At 42.6% G+C, this 25752-nt stretch overlaps 1 long non-coding RNA gene and 1 pseudogene across 1 annotated transcript in view; one reads left to right on the top strand and one right to left on the bottom strand.

Moving 5' to 3' along the window:
* LOC138155109 (uncharacterized) overlaps positions 1-25752 on the bottom strand; it is a 98219-nt gene that overhangs the window by 34774 nt on the left and 37693 nt on the right. The gene's annotated exons all lie outside the window — the stretch shown is intronic.
* Positions 65-3545, top strand: LOC138155105 (proline-, glutamic acid- and leucine-rich protein 1 pseudogene; annotated as a pseudogene).

Below are 25752 nucleotides of genomic sequence, written 5' to 3'. Positions count from 1 at the left end.
TTAGACATGTAGGGTGATATTATAAGCAAATTAGGGAAGCATGAAATATTTTACCTGTCAGATTTATGGATAAATGAAGAATTTATGTCCAAAGAGAAATAGAGATAATTGATAAATGGTCAAAGGATGTGAACAGGCAGTTTTCAGAAGTAATCAAAGCAATTTATAGTTATATGGAAAAATGCTAAAAATCACCATTGATCAGAGAAATGTGAATTAAAATAACTCTGAGGTACCACTTCATGCCTATTAGATTGGTTAACATGATAGCAAAGGAAAAATGAGAAATGCTGGAGGGGATATAGAAAAATAGGGTACAAATGCACTGCCAAAGGAATTATGAATAGATCCAACCTTTCTGGAGAACAACTTGGAAATATGCCCAAAGAGCTATAAAACTTTGCATATGGCATCACAGGGCGCAGCGGCCAAGAGTGCAGGCGAAGATGGCGGCAGCCGTGCTGAGCGGGAGCCCCACAGGTTCTGGGGCTGGGGGTCCGGGCGGGGCAGGCGGTCTCCCGGCCGCAGGTCCAGGGTCACGTCTCCGCATGCTGCTGTTGGAGAGCGTATCTGGGTTATTGCAGCCACGGGCCGGGCCTGCCGCGCCTCCCTAGCCCCCGACAGCCCCGCTGGTGCCGGGGCTCGTGCGTCTGCTGAGGCTGCACGGGATGATGGGCGGGGCCCAGAACCTCTCAGCTGTGGGAGCACTGGTGGGTCTCAGTAATGCCCGCCTTGGCTCCATCAAGACTAGGTCTGAGGGATTGTGTTTGCTTTCCCTGCTGGTGGCGGAGAGTCCCACTGAGACGTTCCAGCAGCACAGTGTTTCCTGGCTTCGTAGTATTCAGCATGTCCTTCAGTCCCAGGACCCAGCCCCTACTATGGAGTTAGCTGTGGCCATTCTGAGAGATCTGCTCCGATACTCAGCCCAGCTCCCTGAGCTGTCTCGAGACATCTCCACAAACCACTTGCCTGGCCTGCTGACATCTTTACTGGGTCTCAAGCCTGAGTGTGAGCTGTCAGCACTGGAGGGAATGAAGGCCTGCATGACCTACTTCCCCCGGGCCTGTGGCTCCCTCAGAGGCAAACTGGCCTCCTATTTCCTATCCAGAGTTGAAGCCTTGAGCCCTCAACTCCAGCAGTTGGCATGTGAGTGTTACGCGAGGTTGCCTGCCCTGGGGGCTGGCTTCTCCCAGGGCCTGAAGCACACAGAGAGCTGGGAACAAGAGTTATGTTGTCTACTGGCCTCACTCCATGGCCTTTTGGGGGCCCTCTACGAGGGCGCTGAGACTGCCCCGATACAATATGAAGGTCCTGGAGTAGAGCTGCTGCTGCCACCCCCTGCAGATAATGATGTTCATGGTCTTCTCCAGCTTCGACAAAGGTTTTCAGGGCTGGCCCGATGTCTGGGGCTTATGCTCAGCTCAGAATTTGGGGCGCCAGTGTCTGTACCAGTGCAGGACATACTGGACATTATCTGCCGGACCCTCAGTGTTAGTGGCAAGAACATTAGCTGGCTGGGGGATGGTCCTTTAAGGCTACTGCTGTTGCCCTCTATCCACCTGGAGGCCCTGGATCTGCTCTCTGCCCTTATCCTTTCATGTGGGAGTCGACTTGTTCGATTTGGGGGACTTATCTGCCGCCTGCTTCCCCAGGTCCTTAACACCTGGAATGCTGGGCGAGACCCCCTTCCCCCAGGCCAGGAGAGACCTTATAGTGCAGTTCCGGCGAAGGTGTACTCAGTGCTGGAACTATGGGTACAGACCTGTGGGGCTGGGGCTGGGGTACTCCAGGGGGGAGCTCAGTCTGAGGCTCTGCTCACTCACCTGCTTAGTGACATCTTCCCACCTGCTGATGCCCTCAAGCTTCGTGGTCCTCGGGTTACCCAAGATGGAGGATTGCAGTCTGGGAAGCCTAGCACCCCCAAGAAACTAAAGTTGGACTCAGGGGAAGCTGTGGTCCCACCCATGCACAGGAAGGGGGATATCAATGCCAACAGCGATGTCTGTACCACTGCCCTGAGAGGTTTGAGCCGGACCAACCTCATGTGTGGGCCCCTCATCAAGGAAGAGACTCACAGACGACTCCATGAGCTGACATTGCCCATGGTGATGGGTACCCAACAGGGTGAGATTCTTGGAGGTTCTCCCTATACCAGTGCCCGATGTCGCCGAGAGCTGTACCTCCTGCTCCTTGCTCTTTTGCTGGCACCAGCACCACAATGCCCTCCCCCCCTCACCTGTGCCCTGCAAGCCTTCTCCCTTGGCCAGCGTGAGGAGAACCTTGAGGTCTCTTCCTTCTGCTCTGAGGCACTAGTGACCTGTGCTGCTTTGGCGCACCCTCGAGTCCCTCCTCTTCAGTCCCCAGGTCCCTCCAGTCCCCCAACTGCTCCCTTGACTCAGCCCCCTTCCGGGCCCCACCTTTCCATCCCCCTGGTCCTCTGCCCCCAGTCTCTGCCACAGCTAACCACCTGGGCCTCCCTGTCCCAGGCTTGGTGTCTATGCCCCCTCAACTTCTCCCTGGTCCTGAAAACCATCGGGCAGCCCTTAGTGAGGATTCTGCCCCAGCCCCTGCTGGGACATCCCCACCCTCCCAGCCCCCAGATGAGGCCTTTGGAGGGAGGCCTCCCCGACCAGCATTTGTTCATTATGAGAAGGAGGAGACATCGGATGTGGAGATCTCTCTGGAGAGTGACTCAGATGACAGTGTGGTGATTGTGCCAGAGGGGTTACTGCCCCTGCCCCTGGACCCCTCCTACCTCCACCAGGGCCTGGAGCCCTCCCACCACCCCAGCTGGTGGCTGAGGGAACACCTGGTGGGGGACCCCCTCCACTGGAAGAAGACTTAACAGTTATCAACATCAACAGCAGTGATGAGGAAGAGGAGGAGGAGGAGGAAGAAGAGGAGGAAGAATATTTTGAAGAGGAGGAGGAAGAATTTGAAGAGGAGTTTGAGGAAGAAGAGGAAGGAGAGCTTGAGGAAGAGGAGGAGGAAGAGGAAGAGCTAGAGGAGGTAGAATTTGAACCAGCAGAGGGTGAGGTAGAGGATAGGGGAGCCCCTCCCCCAGATTCTTCCCCCCCACCCCCTCCCGCTGAGCCTCCCAAGGAAGAGCCCGAGCCTGGCCTCCTGATGGAAGTAGAAGAACCCAGTGCTGAGGATGAAAAGGAGGATGGTGGTGCCCCTCCCCTGGCCCTCGAGACTTCATCCCCTCAAGGAGAAAGGGAGGAGGAAGGTAGAACAGTTGTACCAGAAGCTCCCCCTGCCGAAGAGCTGGCTGGAAATGAGCCCCCTGCCTTAAGTGGGGAGGGGACTGATGGGAGAGGCAGTCAGGAGCCTCCCCCAGCCACAGCTGCTGAGGAGACAGCAACAGAGACCGCAACGGCACCCATGGGGGAGAAGGAACAGGATGACACAGCCGCTATGCTGGCCGATTTCATTGACTGCCCCCCTGATGAAGAGAAGCCAACACCCCCACCTGAGCCTGACTCCTAGCACCCCCTCCACACTCACACCTCCCAGGTCTTCAGCTTAAATAAAGTCATTATCTGTATATAAAAAAAAAAAACAAAAAAAACTTTGCATATGTTTTAACCCAACAATACCACTATTAGGCCTATACCCCCAAAGAGATAAAAGAAAAAGGAAAAGAACATATATATATATATATATATATATATATATATATATATATATATATACACACACACATACAAAAACGTTTATGGTAGCTCTTTTTGTGGTGGCAAATAATTGGAAATTGAGGAATGACTGAACAAGCTGCAGTATATGATTGTGATGAAATATTATTGTTCCATAAGAAATGATGAGTAGGATGCTTTTAGAAAAACCTGGAAAGACTTATATGAATGGATACAAAGTGAAATGAACAGAACCAGGAGAACATTGTACACAGCAACAATGATCAACTGTGAATGACTTAGCTATTTTCAGCAATGCTATTATCCAAAAAAATTCTGAAGGATTTATGATAAAAATGTTATACATCTACAGAGAAAGAAGTGATGGCATATGAATGCAGATTAAAGCATATTTTTTTTAAACTTTCTTTATTGTTCTTGGGTTATTTTTGGCCTGGTTTTTTTTGGGGGGGGGGAGGGAAGGATAACATGGCTAATATGGAGTGTTTCAGATGACTACACATATATAATCTATATCATATTGTTTTCCTCCTGAAGAAGGGGAACAGGGAAGGAAGGAGGGAGGGAGAGAATTTGGGACTCAAAATTTTAAAAAACATTACAAATTTTTCTTTATTTGTAATTGAGAAAAAATAAAATAAAAATTTAATCAATTAAAAAAATTTTTTTGAAGAACCCTTGCCTCAGAAGATTTTCCAACTTCTCTGGTTAATATATATGACTGTAACTTAGCCCATTTCCTTCTTGTCCTTTTTTTGCTGGAAAAATTAAAAGCTGTTTAGCATCACTCATACTGTCCCATTTGTAGGGAGCCTGAAGGTAGTCATAGTAGTTGGATTTAGTCTAGAAACTTGGAAAGACTAGGGAATAATTTGTTTCAGCATCTTTGCTCCCTTTTTGACCTCCATTCATTCAGTCATTTTATTAGTTTGCTGCCTTCAGAAAGCATGATACCTAAATGTCCTAGAGAGCTGGGTATGTTGTAGGTCTCTGCATCAATCCAAACATAAAGGAAAAGGGTAAGGAGCTAGGTCTTCTAGGAACAGGCAATCACAGCAGGCCTGGCTTTCATGGCCAACCTGGACTCCCTGGTTTCTCAGTACTTGGGGATAGGGAGCTGACTTGCCCTAGTATCTGCTGACATTTTCTTTTTCTGGCACCACGCTCTCCCTTCCTCAAATGGGCTACTATGGGAGACACCAGGGACTGCCCAACTACCCTAAGGTAAAAAACAAAGTCAGGAGGGGTCAAGTTCACTCATTCACTTAACATTTTATTAATTAGTTGATTTTATTAATCCATTTTATTAATTTATTAATTTGCAAGGCACTTCACAAAAAAACACTGGGAGAGATTAAAAGTTTAGACAAGAAACAGTCTTCATCGACTTACAGTCAGTCTAGTAGGAAGGAAGATGAGACACAAATGCAGGTAACATAATGCATATTACACAGTAAGTGCGTTAAGACAGCTGAAAAATAAATTGTCCTGTGGAGCCTAAGTGGACCCTACTACCAAACATCTGTCCATCTGATTGGGAAAAGACCAGAGCGACTTATAAACCATCTATAGGGTCTTTGGGAGGGCCCCCAAAGACTAAGATCAGAGACTATCAAAACAGAATAGGACTTTAGAAATGCATCTAGTCCAAGCTCTCATTTTAGAGATGAGGTAACTGAGTCCCATAAAGGTAAATTGGCCTGCCGAAGGTCCTCACAGCTAATTAGTAAGATTTGCCAATGAAATCCCGCAGTCCTCTGATAAGTAACTTGTGATAGTCTTATTTTCGGCCATTGAACATGCTTTTCTAAGTTAGGGGTGGTATAATAATAATAATAATAATAATAATAATAATAAATTAATCTAGCAGAGATTAAAATCATGAGGGAACAGTATGAGGTGCTTATCATTCCTGCCTTCCTGCGTGCTTCTGGAGCTATAAAGGATGCTCTTAGAGAGTCTACAGAGGATAAGCTTCCATCCTAATACTTTTATTCAATTAGAGAAAACAGCTATTTATCTACTTATGTGCTGATTTGTAGAATAATAAAAATAAATGAATTATCACAAGATAGTGACTTATCCCTGGACAATTTCTATCTGAACTTCATCAGAATCACTCAAGGTGTATCTGAGCACCAGGATTATGCCCACAGTGCTATTCTCAGTTTGTCTCTAGTAGAATAAGCCTTGACGAAGAGTGAAGTGAGCAGAACCAAGAGGATATTGTGTACAGTAACAGCAGTATTATTTTAAGAATAATTTTGAGCAACTAAGTCATTTTGACTATCCTAAATATATAAATTAAAAATAAAGGACATAAAAAGAGAGACACTATCTGTATCCAGAGAAGGAATAGATAAATAGAAGTATGTATAGAATTATATATATATATGTATATATATATATATATATATACACACACCTATTTGTGTCTAATGGTAGCCATTTTCTAGGGTAGGTGGGAATGAAGAAAAAAAGTGAAGAAAGAAATGTGCATGATAACTTTGCTGTATATTTGGAGGGAATAGCAAGTTGTATATGGTAGATTTGCAGTTTCATCTTTTTTATTGTACTGTATTATGGAAATGCCTGTTTTGTTCCCTGAATTGAAAATAAAATAAATTTTAGAAAAAGAATAAACCTAAAACTTGGAGTCAATTCTTGTCTCTCATTCCTACATATCAGTAATGTGACCCCACACAAGGCTCTCAACTTCCCCCTGATTCTGGTGGCTCCTTAACATTAAAATATCCAAGCAGTCACAGACCAATATCGGCAGAAGGAGTTTCCTTGCCAGAGAGCTCCATAGACTAACGAAATTATAGTTTTGAACCAGATAATTACAATAATAACTCCCATTTACACTGTGTTTTACAGAACAACTTGTATGGTCACACCTGACCTTCATATAGCAACCACATAAGGTCAAGAATGCCATTGTTATTCCTCCTTTTATTTTGAGGCTGAGGAAGTTGAGACTCAGAGGGTTAAGATCACTGTTAAGTGGCAAAGACAGGACTTTGTCTTGTAACTCCAAGTCAAAGGTGAGTCCCACTAAATCAAACTGAGAATAGCTCTAAGGCCATGGTCCTGAGACTCAGAGGGACTTAGAGCAGTCATTTTATTTGTTTGCTGTCTTCAGAAAGCATGATACCTAAATGTCCTAGAGAGCTGGGTATGTTGTAGGCCTCTGCATCAATCCAAACACAAAGGAAAGGGTAAGGAGCTAGGTCTTCTAGGAACAGGCAGTCACAGCAGGCCTGGCTTTCATGGCCAACATGGACTCCCTGGTTTCTCAGTACTTGGGGATATAGAGCTGACTTGCCCTAGTATCTGCTGACATTTTCTTTTTCTGGCACCACTCTTTTCCCCCCTCAAATGGGCTACTATGGGAAACACCAGGGACTGCCCAACTACCCCAAGGTAAAAAACAGTCAGGACGGGACAAGTGGCAGGTTTGAGCCTATAATGAAACAGAGAACTGCAGAAAGGGCTCTTATTCAACAAGCAGTTAAATGAAACCTTGTAATTGAGGGAGCCCCATCTCTCAATTGGCCATGGGCAATTTTATAAGGTCTCTGAGCAGGTCTGAGAAGGGGCCATTGTGAGCTCTAGGCAGGGCCAAGCACTTCCCATCGTCACTCTTCACCAAGGGGATGCTTTCCCTTCTTGTTTGACGAGCCCAGGAGGAGAGAAGTTAATGAAGTTGGTGTGTGACAAACATTTCTCCAGGTCCCAAGGCTTGCTGGCTCCCAGGCTATGGAGACAAAACAGAATTCGGCCTCCAGTTATAGATGTAAGTAAATGTGATTAGGTTTGGAAGTCATACTCTAGCCCCAGCCCTATTTGGGGTTTCTTTCAGTTTCTACTGTATTTGACCTTTATTGGATAGCACCCCAAACTTTCTTTGATGAAGGCAGATCCTTTTTATTTATTGGCTGCAGCTACCAGCCCATGTCTAGATACAAAATGGTAGTGTAGGGAGCCCTTTCTGTCCCTTTCATATGCCTAAAACAAAGGTTAGCTCTTTTTTAGGTTTTTCAAAAGGATTTCATTAGCACTTATTGGAAAGACATAAATGAAAGCTATAAATTATAACTAATTTACAGCGTACAAAATTGTTGTATTCATAGGATTTAGAACTAGCAGTATCCTTGGAGCTGATCTAGTCCAATTACAGATGAGAAAACTAAGACTCAGAGAAAAGAAGAAAAACTGGACCAAGATCACACAGCAAATAAGTAGCAGACCCAGCATTCAACCCCAGGTCCTCCAACTCCAAATCCAGTGTTTTTTCCACTATTCCACAATACCTCCCCCACAGAATTTTCTTCTAAAATATGCCTAGAATAGCCATGGAGACCAGCTCAGCTCGCCAGACTGGCTCTGCTTCTATTTCTGCATTATCATAGCATGCTGGAGTTGGAAGGGACCTTAGCGATATCTAAAGCAACTCCCCTTATTCTAAAGATGACAAGGAGGTCCAGAGAGAGGAAGGGCCTTGCCCTAGGTCACACAGTTAGGTAGCCAGGGCTAGCACCCACGTCTCTCCATTCTCAGGCTAGTGATCTTTCCCAGAACTGCTTCCATTTAAATAACTTGGTTGTGACTGTGTTAGGAGAGCAGACCAGTCCCACCTCCGAGGCTTAGATGACCTTAAGCAAATTACATAATCTTCTTGGACCTCAGTCAAATGAGGGAGATATACTCTAAGGCCCTTTACATTACAGCTCTACACCTAATTTTCCGTGGTCTTAATTCTGTAGGAGTTTATAGTTCAATCTTGAAAAAATTTATTAGATAACAATGGGTGGTTAACAGAGTTAGTATGGGACAGAGGAAGGAGTAATGGACATAAGCTTCAAGTCCAGCTTTAACATTATCCTACAGGATGACCTTGGCCAAATCATTCATATCTCTGGGTACCTGAGTCCTAATCTGTAAAACAAAGTACAGTTATCCCTTCTACATCATGGGGGTTAGGGTCATGGTGCCCCCAAGATCTGGAAAATTACATGTAAATTTCTTTTGGCCCTCCCTTTATACCAAAGAAGATGTCTGACTTTTTCTTTTTCTTTTATGGGGTATTTATAGTGCCCTATTGTAAAATTTGGGTTAAGCATTTTTCTGTGTCATCTGCTGACCTTTGCCTGTCATCTGTGGCTTCCACAAAATTCCCCCCAAATTCCCATTTAATTTCTTATGCTGACTCAAGATATACCAGAATCACAATAGGGAAAGTCACAATGTGGAAGGGCTAACTGTATATGATTGCCAGTCTGAGTCTAGTTTTATCCTGTGGCCAACCACCCTACTACCTCAAGAAAAGACCCACTGGACTAGCCCAAATCTAAATTTCTTTATGAAGCTATCATTGTTCCACCCAGATAGGAGTGATCCATCCCTATGTAATCTCTTAGGATACTCTTTGATTTCTTTTATTCATTTAATTGCATTCTGATATAGGGATAGTTGTCCATTCCTATCCCAACTAAGCATTGAAGGCCCAGGTATCTCCTTTGATTCAATCAATTTAAAGTAAACCAGGTATGAATAAGTTTTTAATCAATTTGGAAGGATCATGGGATTTGGAGTTATTGGTTAAAAAGAGGAAATATTTTGAGATTTGAGATCGTTAGAAGGAGACAATCTTGGGATATATATGTATCATGTGTTTATATATAAATGTGTGTGTGTGTGTGTGTGTGTGTGTGTGTGTGTGTAAAGCAGTTCAGGGTCAGAGTCAGTCAGCTGAGTAGTAGAGAAATCCAAATTTGCAACTCGAGGGTTCCAAGACCATGAGAGGGAAATACTCTTGGGAAGAAGAATGTTTCCCTCTCTCTCCCCTCCCCATTGATCATGTCTGAGTGTCTGAATTGGTAGGAGACAATGCCTCCATTTGGAAGCGGGAAGAGACATGACTAGTCAAGGCAAACAGAAAGTCTCTCAAGAAAAGGCATCCAGAGATGGAACTGAGCAAGTTACCAGCTTATACATTTGGAAAGGTCAGAAGACCTGGAGGTCTCATTGAATGTCAGTAGCTACAGTGGGTGGCAGCAGCCTCTGCATTGCAAGGGTCCACACCTAGGACAAAGCAGACATACAGAGGAAAGGCAGCTCTACAAAGGTATAACCTTCAAAACACAGTTGAGACCTATCCCTGGAGAAACTTATAGGGATTCCATGCTGGTAGAAAAGGAGTTCTAGTCACCTTTACCACATAAGTTTACAATTGTGCCTCACTATCATTTTATGATAAGTTTGTACCATTTATTTGGGGAATTGTTGCTATAACCACAATACCTGTTTAGTAAATATCCTTTCTAAAAGCTAATTATCTGGCTTCCAAATCCATTGGAAGCATACTGGTAGGGGCTCTCGAGTAGCAGAACCGGAAAACTTCAGCAAATCTTAAAACTCTGAGCAAAGACATTGTTAGCTGCCCCTATGGCCACCCAACCTGCAAGTAAGAGTGAAAATTGATGAGTGAGCCCAGAGACATGGTACACTAGCATATTCTATTATCTGTGTACATGCCTCTCACTCTTTCTATATGTTTGCAAGCTCTTTGAGGGCATTTTCCATCTATATGCATCAAGTATCTAGCACAGTTACCATACTATTTCCCTAGTAATACACAGTGGTGGGGACCTTACTATGACTTCAATGCTGGGAGGTCAGCCTGATGTGGGCAGGATGTTCTGACGTCCTAGTCACCGAGGAACTGGGAACAAAAAGTAACATCATCTGAGACAACAGAATTCATTATCAGAGCAAGTCATATGAGGTCACAAATGAACAAGGCCAAGAAAAAAACAATAGAGGAAAAGGTCAGGCAAGGGTTCAAGAAATGGGGGCGTCCAAACAAGTTTTAGCTTATACCTTTTATCGAGGAACACTTAAAATTGGTCTCAATCTGTTGATCATGAGGGTATGAATTTGAGACCTAGAATTTGGGGATAACTTTAACCCTCTTTCCCCATTTCATCTGAACAAGCTTTAATTATGGAGAGCTTCCTGCCTTGGCTAGTGTTTCCCACATGGGAAATTGCTACATTTGTAGAGCATCAGATATCATTCTTTTCCTAAGGACAAATTGAGTTTGAGATGCCTACAGGACGTCCATTTTGAAATGTCCAATAAGGAATTGGTGCTGAAAGACTAGAACTCAGGGGAGAGGCTAGGGCTAGGTAGATAGGAACATAGATTGGGAACTAGAAGAGACATTGGAGGATATTTAGTCTAATCCCTTCATTTTATAGATGATGTACCTGAGATCTAGAAAGATGCATCTGAGAGTCATCAGCAGGGGAAGACTGAGCTGGGGAAGTTATAAGAGATTTTGGAGAAAGAAGAGGGCCCAGGACAGTGATTTGGGGTACATCCACAGCTAGGCAGGAGGATATGGATGATGATCCAGCAAGAGGGACAAAGAATGGGTGGTCAGACAAAAGGAGAGAGCAGAATCAATTCCAAAGGCTGCCTGAATCTGTGGGCCCCCATCCATAGGTTATACAAGAGACCTAGGTTCAGAAGAATCAATTGATATTGGCTCCCTAGAGAATTCCTTTCAAGTAGATTAGGGCAATGTGATTTTGAGACATTGGAAAAAACAAAAAGGGCTATGAGTTGGTGTGCTGGTTAGTTGTATGGATCTAGGCTTCTATTTGTTGAGACTTTGGGTCTATGATATAAGGAAAAGTGTGAGCAGATACCTCAAGCCCAAGATGCCCACTCATCTGATTGGTAGATCTTTTCCAAGAGACTTCAATTTCTTCAAGAAAATTCTCTCCATTTGTTGCTTTCTTATTATCTCAGTCTCACCTTCTGTATGTCTCTGGATGTCTGTTTTTAATTTAATTTGGCTTCTTTTTTCCCTGTTTCAGTCACTCTATATCTCTGCTCCCTCATTGTGTGTTTCTCTATTTTCCTTTCTTGGTCCCTGTCTTTGTCTCCTCCTTACTCATTCCCTGACCTAGCTCCTTTTTACCTGATCCAGAGAGAGTCCACCTTTGCCCAAGAGGCCCCTATTCCTGGGGTCCAGGACTTCTTGGTCAGTGGGTAGCTCCCAGAATGTGAGAGATAAAGTCACAGCTCTCTGCTCCTCTTCCTTCCTATGCTCAGGAAGCAGGAAAGGGGAGCCACACTGAGACAGGCATCAGGAACATCCTTGTAAAGAAAACACTCTAAGTGTGGGGAGATGCAAACTTACTGGGTGCGGGCAGGCTGCCTCGGGAGCAACAAATGAGCCTGTGCAGATGGCGGCGAGATAAACGGCGCCATCTTTTTACTGTAGTGGTACAGTCGTAATTTTCCGAAGACATTTATTAGGCGGCGTCTCCCTTCTGTGGGGCTGTGCTGTGCTGGGCTCACAGAGCTCCAAGCAAGGTGGAGCGTGGAACCCAGCGCTAATGGGATGATGGGCGCCCAAATCTCTTCAATTCCTTTCCTCCAATTTTCGCTTCTGACAATTTATAGGTTAGTTTGATGCTTGAATGGCTGTATCTCTCCAGTAATATGTATTCTTCGTAAGTATTCCCTGCTGTGGCATATCCTAAAAGAACTCCATCAAATAATTATCTTCCCCTTTATTTATTATCTGTCTTTTCACTTGATCTGCATCACTATAAAATATTCCAATGGTCTCCTCTGAGCAGAAAGCCTTCCCAATGATTGTAAAGTGTATTTATGTACAGTATTAAATCTACACTCTCTGACTCTTGATCATGACGCTTGTCTAATCTGACACTGCTTTGAGTCCCCACTGGGCACCCACCACCTTCTGCCTGGAGAGGCTGCTTCGATTCCAAGTTGAAGCTGATCTGAGAGTCAGAGCAGTCTTTGGCCTTGGAAAAGCAGCTTTCTTAAGATGCCTTTCATCCCCTAACTCCATCCTCAATCCCCTGACTCCTCCATCTCTCTCCCCTGATGGTATAAATTCCTCCTATTTTTATCTTGGAGAAAACAATAGCTAGAGAACAGAGACTCTGAAAAATATTAGTGCTTAGTGTTCTAATGACTTGTTTGTCCTCTAAATATTTTATGTAAAATTTCTCTTCTCAGACATTAATATCTTATCTTCATGGGCAGGGACCATATGTACATGGTCCATATACATACATGTACATACAATGTACATATATATGTGTGTGTGTGTATATATATATATATATATATATATATGCTCTCATAGTACAGGTGTAGGCACACAGTAAGGTACTTGATAAATATATATTAACTTGACTTTACCCTCCTCTAGGAAGTCTTCCCTGATTAACCTCATATAGGCATTTAGTAGGAGACCAAGAGGAGAACCCAAGTTACCTATTTAATTTTCCATGGAGGAAGGAAGGGCCAGGGGGAGGGAGAGAGGGAGAGACAGAGAGACAGAGAAAGAGACAGAGAGCCAGAGACAGAGAGACAGAGAGACAGAGAGGAGGAGGTGGTGGAGGTGGAAAAGGAGAACAAGAAGAAGAAATGGAAGAGGAGGAGGAGAGGAGAAGAGAGGAGGGGAGAAGGAAAGAGAGACAGAGAGAGAGAAAGAGGAACAGGAAACCATGTACTTTAAGGAACAGCAAAGTGCAGAACCATGACACAGAATGGCCCTTGCCATGGCACCTGGACCTTGCCTTTCCCTACTACTGTGAGCTGTGTAGATTTTGCAAGTCTGACAAAAAAGGTCAACTTTCTGGTATCCCTTAATTCTTTTTTGACGGGGAAGGTAGGACTCACCAGGATAGAATGACTAACTGGTTCCCTAACATCTTTAATCACATCAGCTAACACTATGTCAGAAGGCCTATCTCTGTCCTTGTGAGAAGGGTTAGGGAGTGGGGTGGGGCAAGGAGAGGAGGTAGTTTTCTTTACTCTCTATGAATCTCTCTTGACTTTTGTTTAGTTTAATAAAACCTGTCCTATAGTCAACGCTTTATTAGTCTGAATACTTTTGGGTGGGGGGGGAGTCATAGGATTATAAATTCAGAGCTTGAAGGGGCCTCAGAGGTCATCTAGACTAACCTCTCTGAAAAATGAAATACAGAGGAGTTAAATAGTTTTCATAAGTCCACACATGTAGTTTGTAGCAAAGCCAGAATTCAAATTCAGGTCCTTCAACTTCAAAGATAATGTTCTTTCCAATGTGCCATATTGCCTCCCCTAGCTGAAGGCCCACTTTGAGATGAGCAAATGAATCAGAAATTAGTGGTCCTCAGGTTTCTCTGGATGGTGACACAAATCAGAGAGTTTCTGTGAGAGCCCCTAATACATGACAGGGGTTGGGTTATAAATTACAAGTAACTAATGCTACATAATACATGCATTAAAAATGTGTAAAACGTAGTGAGAGGTGCTGAGGTGGGGGGGAGTTAGACATCATCTAATTCAACCCCTCAATTTATAAATGAAAACCCTGAGGCTCAGAAAAGAGAAATGACTAGCCCAAGGTTACATAGTTAATAGCAGAGTCAAGACTAGAACCTAGATCTAGTGTGTGGCACATAATAGACCTTTAATAAGTATTCATTGAATTGAATTGAATTACTGAATTGATCTTATAACTTTTAGCCAGGGTTCTTTTTCCTACTACATACTACTCTTCCCATTTCTGATTTCTTCTTTACTCCATGCGTCTAATTAGTACATTAATATAGACTCTTGATGCTGCCTCATAATTGATTTTTAAATAAATGATCATTTTCTCAAGAATCTTGGAAATGGAGATCTCTTAGAGGTCATCTCATGTAGCCATCCAGTCAATGTAGAAGAACAGGGCCATATTTCTTTTGTATTTTCCTTTCTCTCTGTCCTACCTAGCCTCCACCCATGGACAAAGAAAATGTTCCACCCAGTAGGTGCTCAATAAGACTGATTGACGTTCTGCTTCTCTCCCATCCCTCTAAGTTTACATCTACAATTTGTCATTGCCCTGCTCTCAGTCTTCCTGATTTAACCCAAATGAATGAAATCACAGAATGTTAGAACTAGAAAATGCCCAAGACATCATCTTGTCCAACACCTTCATTTCAGAGAATAGAAAACTGAGACGAGAAAACAATAGAAACAGTACTTGAACCTTGGTTTTCTAAATACATTGCTCTCTCTACTTTATTTCTCCTTTTTTCCTACCTAACTTGGGCAAGGAAACAGCAGTTTGTATCCTAAGAGTTATGGTCTCTTGGAGGGAGCTGGGCAGTGCAATGGATTCCTTTCTCTTTTTCCCCCTCTCAGAGTCCTGGAAATGCAGGATGAAGTAGGATAATGTGATTAAAAGAACACTTATTTGGGAACCAAGAAACTTGGGGTCTAAGCGGGTTTTTTTTCCCTTTTAAATATGTCCATGATTTTCTACTTGTGTTAATAATAAGGATTTGAAAACTGACTGGTGTCCTCTTAGTCCTAAGGGCAATTTGGTACTATCCCAATCTCTAAGGGAGAAGTGAGACTTAAATCATGCTTGGGAATTCTTAAAGAGGGAACATATATGTGTCTTTGAGACATGAAATTAAAAGAAGAAATAGGGATTTCAAGAACCAATAAGCATCAGCAGCTATGGGGAGATGGTCTTCCCAACCCTATCCAGGACTTAACCTGGGGAGGAAGAAAAATTGGCAGCATATGGACAATAGTTTTTTAAAAAAAGAGAGGGAGAACAGAGAAAGCGAAAGGAGGCCTTGATCCTCCAAAAGATTCTGCCTGAGACTATGAGCTGTGCCCATCTCTTCAAAGACTAAGGCAATTGGTCTGCTCATTCCCTAACTTATCCTTGTGCCTTTCCAGTAATGGATATTGTAACATATTCTGTTCTATTTTTTACCTAAATGTTTCCTATCAAGAAATATGCCTCAAATATAAAGAGGCCATGGACCAGCTAAAAGAAACATAAATTTAAATTAAAGCAGATAACCAAACTTCTGTCTGATTGTTAGATTTTTTTCCCCAATTAGAAGCACAGAGCTATTGTGATTGTGCTATTAATTCTAGTCTGATATAATAAACTCCATATAATGGCAGAGTAGGAAGCAACCCTCTGTACCAAAGGGATCACTAGGTTGCTCCTAAGCTAAAAATCACACTAATTGCCATAAGTAGGTATGGTTAAGTCTCCAGAGGGATAGAAAATAAGGGGTTGAGGGCAATGGCCAGGAGAACTTTCCTATCCCCCACAGAGGAGATAGCAAAAACATGGGAAAGATTTAGCTCTGCATCTATCCCACAAGGTAGGTGGTGCAGTAGGTAGATTTAAGAAGGCCTGAGTTCACATCTAGCCTTAGATACATACTAGTTGTATGACCTTGGGTAAGTCACTTAATCTTTGCTTTCCTCAACTGAAAAATGGGGCTAGTGATAGGATCTACCTCTCTGGGATGTTTGAGGATCAAATGAGATAACATTTATAAAATGTTTAGCATAGTGCCCAGCACATAGTAGGTATTTAATAAATGTTAGGTATTATTATTTCTATTATTATTATTATTACAGAAAGGAAAAAAAAAAAGGACTGAGTAGCAGCCATCCAACCATGACATCCACAGCAATACCCACAACTAGTGTTACATACCAAAGCAAAGCACCTCCCTGAGACTCAGTTTCCTCACATGTAAAATGAGAGGATTGGACCTGGTGATTTCTAAGGCCTTTTTGTGATCTGAAAGCCTATGGTTCTGAAGGTAATCCCAATAGCTGTCTCAAGGCAGCTAACCCATCCAAGACAGATACGTGTTAATAGGAAGTAAATTCAACATCCTTCCCTACGAATATGCTACAGGATAGAAGCACCTTGAAGATTCTGCTTGGGTGTTTTGTATTGCTGCAATTTATTTGAAATAGGTAGGTGGCATAGCAGGTAAAGCACCTGACTTAGAGGGAAGAAGACCTGTATTTCAAGTTGTGATATATGAATGTAATGGAATACTATCGTGCTATAAGAAATAATGAGCAGGCAGATTTCAGAAAAACCTGGAAAGACTTACATGAAGTGATGCAGAGTGAAGTGAGCAGACCAAGAGAACATTGTACACAGTAACAGCAACATTGCATGATGATCAACTATGATAGACTTAGCTCTTCTCAGCAACACAATGATCTAAGATAATTCCAAAAGACTCATGATGGAAGATGCTATCCACATCCAGAGAAAGAACTATGGAGTCTGAATGCAGATCCAAGCATACAACATTCCTTTTTTGTTTGTTTTTCCTTCCTCATGGTTTTCCACTTTTATTCAGATTCTTCTTTGACAACATGACTAATGTGGAAACATGTTTAATATTATTGTACATGTATAGCCTATATCAGATTGCAGGCTGTTTTGGGAAGGGGGAAGGGGAGGAAAGGAGAGAGAAAAAAATTGGAACTCAAAAATCTTATAAAAGTGAATGGTTAGGGGCTGCCAGGTGGCTCAGTGAGTAAGAGCACTGGCTCCAGTGTCGGGATGACCTGGGGATCGAATCCGGGCTCCGACACTTAGCACTACACCCAGAAATAACTGGCCATGTAACCTTGAGCAAGTTACTTAACCCTGATTGCTCGTAAAAAAAAAAGTGAATGGTGAAAACTTAAAAAACAAAAGACCTACATTCAAATCTGACCCCGGACAGTAGGTGACCCTGCGCAAGTCATTTAAACCTCTGTTTATCCTAGTTTCCTCATCTATAAAATGAGGATAAAAATAGGTCCTATGTCCCCATAGTTGGTGTTAGGATTGAATAAGTAATAATTGTAAAGTGCTTAGCATATAGTGCCTAGCACATTGTTAGCTATTATTATTATATTAGCTATTATTATAATTAAATTTTATAATTGTGCCACCATTAGCAAGTCATTTAACTTTTTCTGGGCCTCAGTGTCCAGATCTGTGGAATGAAGAAAGTAGATAAAATTGTGCTTTGCAAACCTTGTAGCATCACATGAATATGTTATTTTTACAACTGTTATTTTTGTTTCAAATACAACGTTCTTTCCTGTACATCACCTGCAACAGAATTAGAATGATAACTTAAAGCTCTGGTCTCACATTCTCAGTTTCTTCACCTATAAGAATAAGGAGGTTAGAGTCAATAAAAAATGTGTAATTCTATGACCCAAAGTAGCAAAAGTACAACATAGTGGGCAACCTTGCTAACAGATCCAGTGCTAAGAGGGAAGAGGAAGAGTATGGTCACAATCCCATCTTACTGTTTCCAAGTTACCTCAATTCTATACTTTGGGGATTGTAAAGAGTGTTACCTATAGATCACAGTAGCTCAATTCATGTAGTGTTGTGAGGTTTACAAAATGAAGTAGGTAAGGAACTAAGTGTTTACTAAGGACCTCTATGTTCCAGGCACTGTCCTAAGTGCTTTACAAATATTATCTCATTTGATGCTCCCAAAAATCCACCTGGGGAGCTAACCCAGATCATATCAGCATAGCCCAGGTATAAAAGGGAGACGTTACTATCTCTATTTCATAGTTGAGGAAACGGAGGCAGACAGGGGTTAAGTGGTTTGCCTAGAATCATACAGTGAGTAAGAGTCTGAGGCCAGATTTGAATGCAAGTATTCCTAACTCCAGGTCTAGCACTGGTGACCATGTCACCAGAGACCTCTAGGAAATGTGAGTATCCCTATTGTATGGATTAGGAAGCAACCTCAAAGAGGTTAAGGGAATTTGTCCACAATAGTATGGCTATATCAGAATTGCCCTACTAGCTTCCGGTGCTGACTCTTCCCCTCCTCACAATCAGACTCCTCTGGAACCATTTCCTGAAAGGCTTCAGGGTCCTGGCTCCTAGCAACTTCAATATTCATTTAAGATAAGATGGGTTAGGGGCAGCTAGGCTGTGCAGTGAATAGAGCACCAGCCCTAGAGTCAGAAGGACCTGAGTTTAAATTCGGCCTCAGACACTTAACACTTACTAGTCGTGTGACCTTGGGCAAGTCACTTAACCCCAGTTGCCCTGCCTTCCCCCCTCCAAAAAAGAAAAAAAAAGATCAGATAGTTTCCTAGCATTTGAGGAACTCAAATCCCACTCAGCAGACAAGCTTGTACTCTCAAAGCCCTATTCTGGTTCTTAGCTCCTACTAACCACATTTGTGTATGTAGGGTACATCCAATGGTAATGCGTCCATCTTGACTGAATCTATCCCATCCATTAAAAAGTGTCCCTCAGTTCTGAATTCTCCATGGAATCAAAGTTCTGATGCCCTGAAAAAGGGCAAACCTTAGATATAGGCACACAAGATGGCAGTTTATAGGCAGGGATGTACGTGGAACCAGCTCATATAGACAGGCTTCCAAGAGTTAATTTGTTAAATTTTCAGCTTGACCCTCTATATACCTCAGAAATCAATAAATGCCACAAATCAGGGCTTGATTTGTTGGGGGTTTTTTGATTGTCTAGTCTTAAGAAAATAATAGAGAAAACTTTGATAATGCAGATTAAACTTAAAAATGGGCACTGCATTTATTTTCCCATAGAGCCAGTTGTTAAACATTTATCAACAAGTTCTTGTTCATAGGAAGTGATTTTTGGGAACTGGATATGCTGTCTATTTCTCAGAAAACCTCTCCAGCCCATCAGCAATATAAAGCTAAAAATGGGAGGGGGGGTTGTGGAGTTGGAAGTGAAGGGGGTACAAAGCCTTTCATTACATAGCAGGATAAAAAGCTTAAAACATAATTCCCTTAAGGGAAATAGTTGATTTAAATTTCACAGTAAGGCGTAAAAGACTGCTATCAGACCATTTCCAGAGATCAAGTTTTTATTTTGTGAGGAGGAGCTGAAAAGCACTGGCTGCCTGAAGGAGGGGTTGAGGATAGGAAAGGGGCCCCACGGTTCTAATAAATCTGTGATCTCACTCATGTGGGTATTACCTACAACCATGCATTTCAGTCCTGTCCTTCCTATGTCTTCCCATAAAGCTTCCACAGGTGGTCTACCCAATATACCAGAGTCAATAACAGGTCCCCCTGTCATTATGAGGACAATACTGGAACATAGACATTGCCCACCAGTTTTCCTTTGTTCTTGCTATGGTGCCAGTCCTCCCTTCCCTTTTTAAATCCATGCATAACTTATCTAATGACGTCATTGTACCACTTCTCTAGGGTAATTACTAGCCTTTAATGTGTTGCAGCCCACTCACTGCCAACGTGCCCCTCTCCATTTTCCTTTCCATCATCTTCATTTCCAGTTCTTTGTCCATTGTAGTGTCCCATGTCTTGGAAATGGGTTCAAGAAGATAAAAATACAGCTAAGAATACCATTTTGGCACAATCATCTTGTCTAATTTTGGCTATCTTCACTGCGACTGTCAAGGAGTTCTTCCTAGGGTCTGTCAAAAGTCTCCACTTTTCCACCTCTAGGGAAATTTACAGGGATGAGCTGAAACGTCTCCTTCAAAGTGTCTTTTTTTTTTTTGCCTTTTGGAGGGCAATTGGGGTTAAGTGACTTGCCCAAGGTCACATGGCCAAAGTGTCTTTATTCCTCTAAAGCACTGACCTTTCAGATCCTGATTGTAAAAAGTTAAAGAGGGAGGAATTAAAGAGGTTTGAGGGGACCTGGAATCAGGGATGCTGGAAGGCAGTTCCTGATTAGTGACACCTACCAGAATCCATCTTACCCATTCCCTTACCATGTCTTGTAGGGAGAGATAGCATGGTTGAGCAGAGATTGAGATTATTCTGTTCAGGGTACCAGGAGAACTAGGTTTTGTCTTTCTAATTCTGGTATACTTTCCTTTCTCTAGGAAATCAGTTTCCCAGTCCATAACACTGATATGATGGGGCCTTCTGGTTCTGCCTCCTCCCTCTCCCCCAAATGCTTAAGACCAAGTTGGGAACAGACATGGAAATTTTATACAGTCAACAACATTGAGTAAGCAGCCTTCTTTAGGTAAAGAGCTTTGTTCTAAGAAGGTACAGGTGGTCTGGGGGTGGGGGAATTGGAGAAGAGATTTTTTAAAAAAGGAAGTAGAAGACAGTCTCTGCAGTCAAAATGCTTAGCTGGAAAAGAGATTTAAGAACACTTGCAAAATAACTTTTATCTAAACACAACAGCTAGCATTTATATAGCTCTTTAAAGTTGCAAAGCACTTAACAATTATTACCTTGTTTGACCCTCACACAGCCCTGGGAGGTGGGTATGATTATTCCCCTTGTACAGATTATAGTCAAATCAACAGCCATGGTTCCTGGATGGGCTGTGTCAACCTATTTCCCTATTCCTTCTTCCAATTACAGTAACTTTATGACCAAAGTGCCACTGGGTGAGGTGGGGGGGGGTATAATTTCCCTATGTGTATTATCTTTACCATTAGAATCTAAGCTCCAAGAGTACAATCTTTGCCTTAGTATTTGTAAATAGGCAACTGAAGCAGACAGGTTAAGTGACTGCCCAGGGTTATATAGCTAGTAAGTATCTGAGGTTGGATTTCCTCACTCCAAGCCCAGGACTCTATCCATTCCATCACTTACCGTGTTTCCCCGATAATAAGACACCGTCTTATTAATTTTTTGGAAAGAAAAACACCAGAGGGCTTATTTTCAGGGGAGGGCTTATGTTGTCCTGCCTCAGCTCTCCTCTGCGGCACTGCTCTCAATGGCGCCAGCAAGCAAATCACTGGGGAAGAACAGGATGACGCGCTCATTGCTGCAGCTCTGATTGGATGCAGCTCGGAGAGTGTTTCACCGGGGGGAGGATGGTGCATACAGAGGGTACTGTAATGTAGCATGTAGCGCAGGGGATCACCTTCACCACGGTAGCAATCTCAATAGGGCTTATTTTCGGGGGAGGGCTTATTTTAGAGGAATCTTACACAGTAAGGGGAGGGCTTATTTTCGGGATAGGTCTTATTATCGGGAAAACACGGTAGCTACTTAATTACTATCATATATTATTAATATATTATGCTTATAGTACTATACTATTAGTGTATTATGCCCCAAATATTATTGCTATAGCTAATTATCAGAGTACCTGTAATGGGAATGTACATTTTTAAGATCTTCTCTGCCCCTAGGCTAAAGTGCACCTGGAGCCTGGGGTGGGAGGCTTGTTTTTCAGTAGATACTTTTTGATTGGCCAGTGGGTCTCTGAGCCAGGAGAAGGCTATATAAGCCCTGATGTGTAGCTTTGTTTTGGGGGCTCACTTTGAGAAGTGTTCTGTGATTTGATCAGATGAAACTCTGGAAAGCCGTTGCTGAGAGTCTCCCGGCTTTGAAAACCCAGATGTTGATTTGGTATGGATGTAATGGTCAGACAGTTTGGAAACTGTCTACTTGATCTGTTTCTCTGTCTTGATAATTCTGTCTGTATATTCTGAAGTTTGGGGTGCTTACCTTTTTCCCCTGAACTAGGTAAACGATACATGTTTGACTGATTAAAGTAATCTTGTTAACCCATTTTGAGTTGCTTTCCTTTACCAAAGCAGATCTAAGAACCTGTGCTGGCAGCCACCCTGTGGATGCTGGGGTGCTTGCTGCTACAGCACCAATAACTATAAATGAATGAAAAAAAATTATTTAAAAATATATTCCAAGCACTATCATAAACACTGTGAATACAAATATGAAGGCAAAGATTGTACTCTTGGAGCTTAGATTCTAATGGCAGAGACAACACACATAGGGGAATGATACTCCCTGAGTGGCACTTTAGTTATAAAATTACAGTAATGGGAATAGGGAAATAGGTTGACACAATCCATCCAAGAACCATGAATGTTGATTTGACTATGGATGTTAGTTCCAGAACTGGAGAGCCTGAGGAAATATAACAGCAACAGTAAGGTGGTTGGTTGGAGAGATGGTAGAACATGTAGAAAGAGAGTAGGGAGTGAAGTAATGTGAAGTATGGCGACTGGGGCTGTCCTAAAATAGTGGTTCAGAAGATGGAGGAAAGCAGAACCCCAGGATGGAAGTTCCTCTAGGACAATTCTTTGGGATTTGTGATAAAGTACTTGGCTAGGCTATAGAGGAGGAAGCCCTACAGGAGGAAGTGTATTGCAATTTTACTGTAGTGCTCAGTACATGTGAGCAGAAAGGACTCAAAAAAGAGGGATCAGAGGAAGATGGGGTTAGTCAGACACTTCCTGTTCTAAACTGAAATCTTTCCAAAGTCTAATTTGGATACTCATCTAAGCATAGCTAAGCATCATGCACTGAAATCAGCTGCAGAGACGATCAGTATAAATTAGTGAAAATGTGAATTCTAGAGTTAAGACCTGTTAAAATAAACATAATGCTATTACTCTCGAGTGTAGTTTCATGGCAAGAACACTGGATTTGAGTCAGGGGATCTGGGTTCAACTCCTGGGACTTCTTTCTTGAATTTTACCTCTCCAAGGACCTGTTTCCTCATCTGTAAATTGAGGTGGTTGGACTTCTAAGATATGCTCTAATATCCCTTCCAGTTCAAGATTTTGTGACCCTTAATATTATAATTCTAACTACGCTAACATAGAAAACACTGTCAAGTCAACATCCTTTGAATCTCCCTTTAGTTCACAGATGTGAAAAAAAGAGAACAATCATATTACTTGTTGGAAAACACATGCCTCTAAATGCAGGCAGTCAACAGGCAACAAGGATATATTGATCAGGAAGCTAGATGTTGAAGTAGATAGAGCACTGGGTTCTGGAATCAGGAAGATTCATCTTGGGGCAGCTAGGTGGTGCAGTGAATAGAGCACCGGCCCTGGAGTCTGGAGGACCTGAGTTCAAATCCATCCTCAGACACTTAACACTTATTAGCCATGTAACCTTGGGTAAGTCACTTAACCCCAATTGCCCTGCCTTCCCCCCTCCAAAAAGCAAAAAAAAAAAAAGACATCTTTCTTCCTGAGGTCAAATCTGGCCTCAGACACTTACTAGTTGGGTAACCCTGGGTAAGTCATTTGACCCTGTTTGATTCCGTTTCTGCATCTGTAAAATGAGCTGGAGAAGGAAATGGCAAGCCACTCCAGTATCTTTGCCAAGAAAATCCCAAAATGGGGTCATGAAGAGTCAGACACAATTGAACAAAATATACTAAGCATTTGTTACATGCCAGGCCCTGTGCTAGACACTGAGGAGACAAAAGAAAAAAGAAAGGCATTCATCATCCTCAAGGAGCTTACCTTCTAAAGAGAAAATGGGCTGAAGAGCAGGATAGGGTGGATGGAGAGGATGCCATCCCATCCATGGCGGTGAATTCCACAGAGACAGAATCTCAGACTGAAAAGGAATGACTCCTTGCCAGCCTGGGTCCATCCCAAAAATGGAGGCCCCCCCCCCAAAGAACTCAACAATGGGAGAAAGGAGACAAAGGACATGGTAGATAGTTGTTCTAGGGTGAAGAGGCTCCAGGAGCTGAGGAAAGCCCTTAAAACAGTAGATTGAAAACTTCCTTCATAATTTTGTTCATTAGAATGTAATCTCCTTGGGGGCAAGGACTATTTCTTTTTGAGCTTGTATCCCTAGCTTATGGAATCATGTCTGACCCATAGTTGTTTAATAAACTCTTGTTGAATTTAATTGAGTATTTTCAATTTGCCTAACAAATTGTCTTAATGTTTCATGTGCATCAGATGTGTTAAGTTTCTCCATGGCACAGACTATGTCTTATAGTTGTCCTGCAATCTACATAGTGCCTAACTCATGGTTGAGTACGTAATAAGTGATTAAGCAATAATGATAACTCAAATGTCTATGTATGTATGTATATATATATATAAAGTTATATATATGCATATATGTCATTTTACAGCTTCTAAACTAACAGCACTGTGAGCTAGGTAGTACAAGTACTGTTATTTCTGTTTTATAGATAAGGAAACTGAGATTCAGAAAACTTAAGGATTTTGGAGATCACAGCAAAAATAAGTAACTCTCTATTTATTGATCCCTGGAAAAGAGGAGCTCTGAGAGCTACCTAGTTCATGGGGGATCATGAATCTATTCTTTCTTGGGACTAGCAGTATGGGAAGAAGAGGGGTATCTTTAGAATGGAGCAGAGCCGAATGTCAGAGATGGAAAGGACTTTAGAAATTATCTACTTCTCTTTCTCTCCTCTCTCTCCTCTCTCTCCCTCTCTCCTCCCTCTCCCTCTCCCTCTCCCTCTCCCTCTCTCTCTCTCTCCCCCCCCCCCAGCGTGGCATAAAGAACTGGGGCTCCATCTGCAAGGACTTCTTCTCCTGCCTGGAGTGCTCTCTTTCCCCAACTCTTGTCTACTGAGTCTACTGACTTCCATGTCTTCCTTTTAAGTCCCAACAAAAATCCCATCTTTTATCAGAAACCTTCCCCAATCCCTCTTAATTCTAGTGCCTTCCCTCTGTTAAATATTATGTTATTTATCCTGTATATTAGCTTACCTTGTATTTATTTCTTTGCATGTTGTCTCCCCCATTATATTGTAAACAGTCTGAAGGCAGGCACTGTCTTTTGTCTCTTTTTGTATTGCAGTGCTTAATACAGCACCTGGGACAAAGTAGGTGCTTAATATGGATTGATTTTCCGGGCCCTGAGGCCCTCTAGAAGGCAGATTGGTAAAGGATGTTGTCCTCTAGGAGTTTTTTAATTGCTAACAATCCCAATGCCCTTCCCCCCTTCTCCTCCTCCCCACAAAGCCTCCCTCCTACACAGGGACCCTTCTCAATCCACCACCACTGAAAGTTTGACATCAGCTGTTCAGCATTTACATTTTACACTGTGCAAGGTTATTTGGCTGCCGTGATTTGATCTTCTCTAGTTAATAACCTTGACTTATGGAATAATAGTGACAACTGTTCTGCTTTTGCTCCTTCTTGGGGTGGTGGGATGCTATTTGAGGGGAGGTATGAGCCAAGGCCCAGCATTCTGTATTCAGGCTGTTGCTCTAACCTGGAGTCTTGTTTGAGCCAAGAGAGAGCCCAAGCAGGCTCTAGGTAGGACCCTGTTCTTTATATAATAAGGGAGAGAGCACTAGATTTAGTAAAGGACCTTTGGTCCCAGCCTTACCTGTGGTGACCTTGGACAAAGAAGGAAGGAAATAAGCATCTATATGCCACCTACTATATGCCAGGCATTATTCTAAGGGCTTTGTAAATGTCATCTCAATAATCCTGGAAGGTCTGTGCTATTATTATCCTATTACAGG

The sequence above is a fragment of the Petaurus breviceps genome, unplaced genomic scaffold, assembly GCF_028583685.1.
Source record: "Petaurus breviceps papuanus isolate PSGF00001 unplaced genomic scaffold, PetGlider_PUasm1.0 91133, whole genome shotgun sequence".
Classification (NCBI taxonomy): domain Eukaryota; kingdom Metazoa; phylum Chordata; class Mammalia; order Diprotodontia; family Petauridae; genus Petaurus; species Petaurus breviceps.
Note: the sequence above shows the minus strand (reverse complement) of the source record. Positions and strands in the feature narration are given on the sequence as shown.